The sequence below is a fragment of the Lithobates pipiens genome, unplaced genomic scaffold (genome assembly GCF_037356315.1).
Source record: "Lithobates pipiens isolate NorthernLeopardFrog02 unplaced genomic scaffold, aLitPip1_a1.2 Scaffold_8, whole genome shotgun sequence".
NCBI classification, from domain to species: domain Eukaryota; kingdom Metazoa; phylum Chordata; class Amphibia; order Anura; family Ranidae; genus Lithobates; species Lithobates pipiens.
In genome coordinates, this window is record NW_027507903.1 from 489371983 (window position 1) to 489380709 (window position 8727).

The 8727-nt window shown below is 42.7% G+C and overlaps 1 protein-coding gene across 17 annotated transcripts in view; it reads right to left on the reverse strand.

Moving 5' to 3' along the window:
• The window catches only part of PPFIBP1 (PPFIB scaffold protein 1), a 158227-nt gene extending 150484 nt beyond the window's left edge, over window positions 1-7743 (reverse strand). For 6 of the 17 annotated variants that reach the window (XM_077469028.1, XM_077469024.1, XM_077469027.1 and 3 more), the window contains exon 1: window positions 7594-7743. The gene's annotated coding sequence lies outside the window, so the exon portion shown is untranslated. The remainder of the gene's footprint in view (window positions 1-7593) is intronic. The other 11 variants (XM_077469029.1, XM_077469030.1, XM_077469034.1 and 8 more) reach the window with 3 other exon arrangements.
• Window positions 7744-8727: the final 984 nt, after the last annotated feature.

Genomic DNA, 8727 nt, shown 5'->3' on the forward strand with positions numbered 1-8727 from the left:
AAAGTCTTGGCGTCAATAGACACTGTTAGTAGGTTGACATCAGAGGCATCAATGGGAACAGGAGTAGTCAGTGAAAACATGACAGAAAGGAGATCTTGCAAGAGGAACCACCAATTGTGTGAAGGCTTACCAGGAACAGTGGACTTAAAGGGACATATACCTCTTAAGTCATGCAGGCTTGTGGTGATATTCATAGTTTAAAGTGGAAACAATCACAGATCCAGGTCACCACGATCACAATTCTGGGGCTAAACGGTGCTGGTCATCGCCAAGTCCACAGTAAAATATACGGATGAAGTTCACATGGGAGGAAATGAGGACCAAAAGCATATACACGTACTCACATGATGAAAACAAAAATTAAAGAAAAGGTTACACAGTGTGATATTGTTAAAAAAAAAAAAGGAGGGTAAACAGGAACACTCACATTTCAAATGTAGATAAAAGGCTCTTACAGAGACATGGAATAGTGCAATTATGTTGGTAGGACTCGACCCAACACGTTTAGTCTATTTAGACGTCATCTAGGGTACAAGTCCCTGCTGCCAACTCCGCGCTTATATAGATCACGTGGCCCCAAAGTGACTCGTGTACCGACCGGAAGTTCCTGCATGAAAATGTGTCACTTCCGGTCTGTGAAATTTAACATTGTATATGAAGCCTAAATGATAAGGTTAACTATAATATGTATGATCCGAAAGAGTATGCCAAGAAAATAGCTAGTACTAGTGAATCATAATGTCCGTATACCCATTGGAAGAAAAAGCGTGCAATCCACAACTTCAGGTGTCATGCGCAATCTCCTATGTGAGAAGTGGGGAGGACATACAGAGCCAAACCTCGCTGAGCCACGGACATCCAACGTCACATTCATTCCAAGTGGGGAGTGGGACTCAGACTCATAGATCCAAAACCTTTAGAGTCTAGAGACCCCTAGTGGTAGCCTCCCTCCCCACACTCCAGAGGGAAATGAATATCAATAACTAAAACCTCAGTGCCTCTAGGATCTCGATTGTGAAATTGAAGGTAGTGTCTAGGGACAGTGCGTTTGATGCTTCCACTTTTAATCTTAGTAATATGTTCAGCGACCTTAACAGCAAACGAAGGTTTGGTATGACCAACATATTGTTTGCCACAAAGGCAGGTCAACAAATAGACAATATTAGTGGTAGCACGCATGCAAAAATGTTAACACCCCTTTCACACCAGGGCGTTTTGCAGGCGCTATAGTGTTAGAAATAACGCCTGCAATCCGCCCTAAAGAAGCTGAACCATTGTGTGTAGTGTGAAATGCCGCTATTACGGGGTATTGACGGCGGTTTTAACCCTTTCGCGGCCGCTAGCGAGGGGTAAAAGCGCCCGCTAGTGGCCGAAATGCACCACAAATCTGCCGGAAAAAACTGCGTTTTACCGCCGACGCAATGGGCGGTGTGGTGTGAAAGGGGTCTTAATGGGATATGTGCGTTTAGTGATAGTGGATGTGAACTGTTTAGTTGTACATCTTCCACAAGTATTAAACTGACAGACTGGGTATTACCCATGTAAGAAATGCACAATCAGGTTATGAAAGAAAGATGCTCGAACGGGCGGGTTAACATTAAGGAGTAAGATCACCCTTAAAGATGGAGCACCTCTTTAGATCACCTTGGCTTTTTCAGGTAATGTACCTAGAATCCGATCGTTTAACATACTCCAATGACGGTCAACAATAGATTTAATCTGCTTATGTTGTACAGAAAATGTTAGCAACGACCGTTTGAAGGATTCATCAGAATCGTGCCAGAGTTTATCAGCGAGTAAAGATGTTCAACTTGCAAAACGTTATGAAAAAATCAAGATCTACTTCACCTTGATCATAACCCTTTTCTAAGAACCTCTGTCTTAAAACCATGAATTTTAGACGTATCTATATCGGTAAAGGGATCCGGTGTAAACGCAGAAACTGACCTCTCGGAACTGAACGTAGCCATGATTTGTGATGGCAGCCGTCAGTGGGAATAAATCCATTACGATCATTCGGTTTGAAGTGCTAAACTTAAACTGATATGCGCAGAGTCCTATTTCTAGATCCAAAAATTTTATTTAACTATGACTGGATTCATAAAACAAAACAATTCCTCTGTCATTCATGTTGAGAACTGAAAAGAATTGAGCCAATGGTGCCATCCCACAGGAGGATGTGGTATTTCCATTCACTCTGCCATTGGTATCGTTTAGGACTGAAACAACTAATCGATCATGAAAATAATCGATTACTATTTTCATAATCGATTAATCGGCCAGCCAATTAATTGGCTTGCATACAGAATGCATTATTTGTTTATACTCTCGCTGAATGAAAGAATGTTGTTTGTAATTTTCACTTGCTTTTAACATTACGTTTTAAAATTAATGTCATTTCTGAACGAAAAACCACATGCACTGTCTGAAAATTCCTTTGACCAAGAAGTTTTCTATTTCTAAAATTTTGCTGTCACTGTGGTTGAAAACGAACATCAAATTTGACACCACCAACGATTCGAAAATGAAACAAACGTTCTTAAAATTACATTTTTTTTTATTTAAATTTTTTATGGCCAGCATATAATATATTACAGTTCTGTTTGAAAGTCTGCAAAACAGGCTAACTTTAAAAAAAAAAAAAAAAAAAAAAAAAAGAAGATCGGAGTCTGATGATATTTACCAGATTCAACCTCTAATAGTATATACAGTATATCTTTTCTGTCTGTTAATCTCAGTGGATTAGAGATTTTGCTCTCTAACCATATAGTTATTTATATTTACCACTGCATAGAGGTATTTAAGAATAAAATTTCCTTTTTTTTAAACTTTACGAATTAACTAAATTATACACCAAACTTTTAAAGGTCATTAACCGATTAATCTAAAAAAAAAAAAAAAAAATAAAAAAATCGGTCAACTAATCGATTATGAAAATAATCTTTAATTGCAGCCCTAGTATTACCCATCTTAATTTTAATATGTTATTCAAGATGTAAAACTTATGTTATTTTTGGAGATCGAGCGCGCGAGAGAGAGAGATCGAGCGCGCGAGAGATCGAGAGAGATCGAGAGAGAGAGAGATCGAGAGATCGAGAGAGATCGAGAGAGAGAGAGATCGAGAGATCGAGAGAGATCGAGAGATCGAGAGATCGAGAGATCGAGAGATCGAGAGATCGAGAGATCGAGAGAGAGAGAGAGATCGAGAGAGATCGAGAGATCGAGAGAGATCGAGAGAGAGAGAGAGAGATCGAGAGAGAGAGAGATCGAGAGAGAGAGAGATCGAGAGAGAGAGAGATCGAGAGAGAGAGATCGAGAGAGAGAGAGAGAGAGAGAGAGAGAGAGAGAGATCGAGATCGAGATCGAGAGATCGAGATCGAGAGACGATTCCTTCCTTTATTATTGATCAGTCTGAAGTCATTTCTGATCCGGTCATTAGCACTGTTAGACTTCCGTTATCCCCAGTTGTTGACAGTGTGTCACCAAGACAATGTTGAATTTGGACCATGTGACTGCTGGCAACGTGCAGACTACATGGCTTCCGTTCACGTGCTGGGTTTGGGTCTCCTACGCTATCCTTTAGCGAGGCTTGGCCTGCACTCACTTCCTGATGTGGATATCGGAGATGTGACGGACGTCCGTGGCTCAGAGTGAGGTTTGGCTCTGTACGTCCTCCCCACTTCGTACATAGGAGATTGCGTGTGATGCCTGACACGTACATACCACAGTGAGGTGTGGATCGCACGCTTTTTCCTCCAATGGGTATACAGACATTATGAGTCTACTAGCCAATTCTTGGCATACTTGGTGGCAGGGACACACACTCCAGATGATGTCCAAATAGACAAAACGCGTCGGTTTGAGTCCTGCCAACATCATTGCGCTATTCCAAGTCTCTGTAAGAGCCTTTTATCTACATTTCAAATGTGAGCGTTCCTGTTTACCCCCTTTATTAAAATCTATTTTTTAAATAATATCACACTATGCGAGACCTCTCTCATTTTTGGCGTCATCGTGTGAGTACGTGGATATCCTTTGGTCCTCCTTCCCTCCATGTGAACTTGCCGATGACCAGCACAGTTTAGACCCAGAATTGTGATCGTGGTGACCTGGATCTGTGATTGTTTCCACTTTAAAACGGTGATGATCACCACAAGCCTGCATGACTTAAGAGGTATATATGTCCCTTTAAGTCCACTGTTCCTGGTAAGCCTTCAAACAATTGGTGGTGGTTCCTCTTGCAAGATCTCCTTCGTCATGTTTTCACCGACGCCTCTATGATGTCAACTTACTGACAGCGGCTATTGACAGCAGGACTTTTTGACTCAAGCCTTCCCCTCCTGTTTTGTACACTTTTTTCACATTGGTGGACATTAAATGAGTCATTCATTTTTTGTTTTTACATCTCGCTTGTGTTTTCACACTAATATTGTGTTATATTTGGTCATGCATATATTGTTTTTCAACTGTATATGTAAGCGCTGCATTTTATTTTTGGGTTACATTTTGCCATTTGCCTTTGGCTGTGCTGGGTGCTTTATCTACTTTATTTTAGAGCAACAGCGTGGTATACCTTTTGATATAGATTCCTGCTTATTGACCTACCATCAGATCATTTTTTCTCCATATTAAGCACATTCATTATAAGTAATGTGGTGCAACACTTCCAGTGATTTATTATCTCTAATACAGATCACAGTACTTCCCCTGACCATGCCTTCATCTGCCCTTCTTGGACCCTACCATCTTTGCTCAGGCATCATCCAGGGTCACCATCTACTTCCAGGACTGATGTCGGCTCAGATGACACACAGTCATTAAAAAAAAAAATCCTGGTAACTGTGCAGCTCTGGATGGTGTTCACAAATGTCTGACACAGATCAGCCCCCGCTGCAGCCTCTCACCTTGTGCCTTGCTATAAAGTTTCCACATTGCAGTGTGATCACTGAAGGAGAGGAGAGGCAGGAGGCAGCATCTCAGCCTAGGCAAAGTCACTGGATTGGAATTTAAAGTGGTTGTAAACCCTTACAGACCCACTTTGACTTACAGGTAAGCCTAGATTAAGGCTTACCTGTAGGTCCATGAAATATCTCCTAAACCTACACGGTTTAGGAGATAATTGCAAAAAGACAGGCACTGCTGTCTACGGGCGCTCTCTGTACAGTCCCTAAGTCTACACCCTTGCACCTGACCCCATGGCTGCAGACTCACCCAAACAGCAACTGAAAAGAAAGAATCTCTGCAGGAAAGTTTGACATGAACTTTGACAGGGCCGACGTTGAAGCAGAGAGTGCCGTGACCTCCTCTGCCATATGGAGACAATCTGCTCCCCTCTGCCAGGCGGCCAGCGGGCAAAGCTGCGTGGGAGAAGACAGACGCTGCTCTGCACCCAACATACAATTTTCTAAATGACAGAGCCGTGCTGACAAACTGCCTCTTAAAGGGAAATGGCAAACTGCCTCTTAAAGGGAAATGGCAAACTGCCTTTTAAAGGGAAATGGCAAACTGCCTTTTAAAGGGAAATGGCAAACTGCCTTTTAAAGGGAAATGGCAAACTGCCTTTTAAAGGGAAATTCCAGTGAGCGCACAATAGTGAGATATTAGGATTACAAGCTTTAATAGGAAAATATTATTCTTTCAGCAGGGCTCCCCACTGCAAGGGTTAGGTGCTCATTTTTGTCCAGGGTACTACTTAAAAAGCAGGACTGATTGTCTTGCATTGTACAGGGGGACTGAGCTGCCAGCGCCAGCAAGAGCACTGAAGGGAACCAGTCACACTGGGCAATGCCTGTGTGAGGTGACAATTGGGCTCAGTTTTCACTTGTGCAACTTGTCATGCGACTTGGGACTGCAAAGTCACATGACAAGTCATACCCCATGATTTCCAATGAGTACCGTTCATATCTGAGCGACTTCAAAGTAGTCCCTGCACTACTTTGGTCTGACTTTAATGCGACTTGAGGTTCATAGACATCAAGAATACACAAGCACTGCTTCAAGTCCTATCAAAATCGCGGCAAAAAAACATGGCAAAATCGTGCTGCTTTTAGGTTGCAATAGTGGAAACCTAGGCTTACTGTAGTAGTAAGCACTACTACAGTTATAGTGATGATTTTCCCGGTCCTGTGCGGAGTGTCTTCTCCTCTGCACACTGGCTGGGGGGGGGGGGGGGGGGGGGGTCACGTTCTCACCACTCTCGCCATTTTTTTTTAAAAGAAATACAAGGCGTTCTCTGATTGGGCGAGGTGGAGAGAGGAGGGTGGTGACGCCATAACCCCTAACTCGCCAATCAGAATGGCTTGCATTCAATGAAAGAAGGAAAAAATTTAAAATACAAAAAGGAGTTCTGTGAATGGCGGCAGTGCCCAGCAAGTGACTGACTCCCTCTGGTCGGTTTTTAGAGGGTAAGCTACCGGCAAAGGACCCAGAAAAATCGCAGCCATCACTGTAGTACTAATGACTAATACAGTGACAGACAGCCTCCCCAGCAGCCCCCAAGGTATATGATATGCATACTTACATGGTCCAAGCTGCAGGAAAGTATGCAATAAAAATTATTCCTTAAGTTCAGCTTTCAGTTTAAAATCGGGTAAATACATTTCAGGTGCCTCAAAAAAAATTATGTGAAGGTTTCCTCCCACACTCCAAAGACATGCTGGTAAGTAGATTGGCCCTAGTATGTGTATGTATGAATGTGAGTTAGAGACCTTAGAATGTCCTTTCCTTGAGGGCAGGGACAGATGTGAATCTACAATATATATGCAATACATAAATCTCCAAATCAGTAGGGATCATGAGCTTTGCTGACCACCAAGTATTACTAAGCCCAGGACCCTATCTGGTCTCCCACAGTACACAGAACATGGAAATGCAATTTTAGTATAATATGCCAAGTACCTTTTCTCATCAGCAGTATTGTGACTTCTATCAGCGTCTGGCCAAACACTGGTTAAAGCTTGGAGGAGGAGTTTGACTGTCCTATGAGACTGCAAGACCCCTGACCCTCTGTCTCCACAGTGCTAATTGGCCCTGTGCTAAGCACATGCACTCTCCCCAAGAAAAACAAAAAAACCTCTCCAGCAGTACACACCAAACTGAGCATGTGCAGCCTGACTCCATAGACTTATCAGGAAATTATCAGGTGACAGTGGAAAAGGGGGAGAATCAGAGAAGACCGCCTTTTTTTTTTTTTTTTTTTTTAACACAATGCAGAGGTTTAACCCCTTAAGCTCCACAGTGAGTATAACGAGCATGCTTTACTGCATATACAGACTGATTTTACTGTTGTGGGTTTAGTAACACTTCTGGCAAGTTTAAAAGGCATTTTTTATTGAACAGATATAACAAAAAACACTTTCAATGAGATATTTAACAGACCAAAATACGAGAAGTTCGCCGTTAGGGTTCACATCCATTTTAAGTACATAACAAAAGTTATTACTGAACCCTCGTTACACAGCAAAAAAAATAAAAAACAGATTCAACACAAGCTGAAGCCAAGTGACTGAAAGAATCACGCCATGCACAATCTGTCACCAGCAGCCCTCCTACCACAAACTGGCCGATCGGTAGGGAAAGCACTCATGCACTTACCTTCTAAGCTCCCATAGAAGGGCTGCGATGCCAACACACCGATTACATTGTATGGATGGCACATAGAGAAGTGCGGATGGCCAGAGGCTGAGCGGTTATCACCCCCTCCCAATGACTGAGTCTATGAGGAAGGGTAACCCTTCGGAGCGGTCGGAATTACAGACACGCTCTCCCTGTGCAGCGATACAACTGGCGAGGGAGAGAAACAAAGTAGCGATTATACGGGCAGCTAAATAACACAGCAGCAGAGGAAGTGAGGCTAAATTTGGATGCGTGAGACACTTTGTAATTTGAAAGACGTACAGCGACAATGCTGAAAAAAGGCTGCGCAGGGTCCTCCAAGGGGCAAGGCAATCTATTTCCACAAAGCAAAGATCATTGCAGTTTGTCTTGAATGAGATCTAAGCCCTAACTGGAGGACAATTAGATTGCTCTGTGGACATTGCATTAGAAACTTAAAAAAAATATATAAATATAATATATATAATTTTTTTCCTCCCACATCTCAGTGCTGCTAATCTCCTTCAGCCACTTCTCTATAGGCGCCCACTCCAGCATCAGCTGTACATCATTGCTGTGGACTGGCTTCCCGATAGTGACAGCCATGGACCATGTCTGCATAAAGGGCGGCAGCACAGCAGCAGGTAGTCTCCACCAGGGGGCATGTGTGTCAGGGTGACAACACAGGAGAACAATTGGGAGATGGGGAGTGTTGTCAACCTATAACAGGAAGTGCTTGAACAAGGTCTCATGGCAGGATCGCCGGGGATTTTTTTAAGAAATGCAAAACAAAAAACTTTTGAAAAAGCTTATGGATTTTGGTGACTGGATTTTTCTGTAAAGTAATTTTAGATGTACCCATTACATTTTACATGTTTGCAATAACACCGTTCAATGACTACATTAGGCATAGATGCCGACTGTCTCAGATTTACCAGAACAATCCTGCAGCTTGGGCCTCAGTACCAATGATGTTGTGCATGCGCATTTCAGTTTACAGCGCCGAAGAAGACAGCAAGCAGGCGGGTAGATGCATTTTATTTCAGGAGAGACAGTACATGTGACTTCTCAATAAAAGCCTGCCTGCTTGCTGCTTATTATTGTGGAACTTCAGTTCTGCTTTAAGGGCTGGTT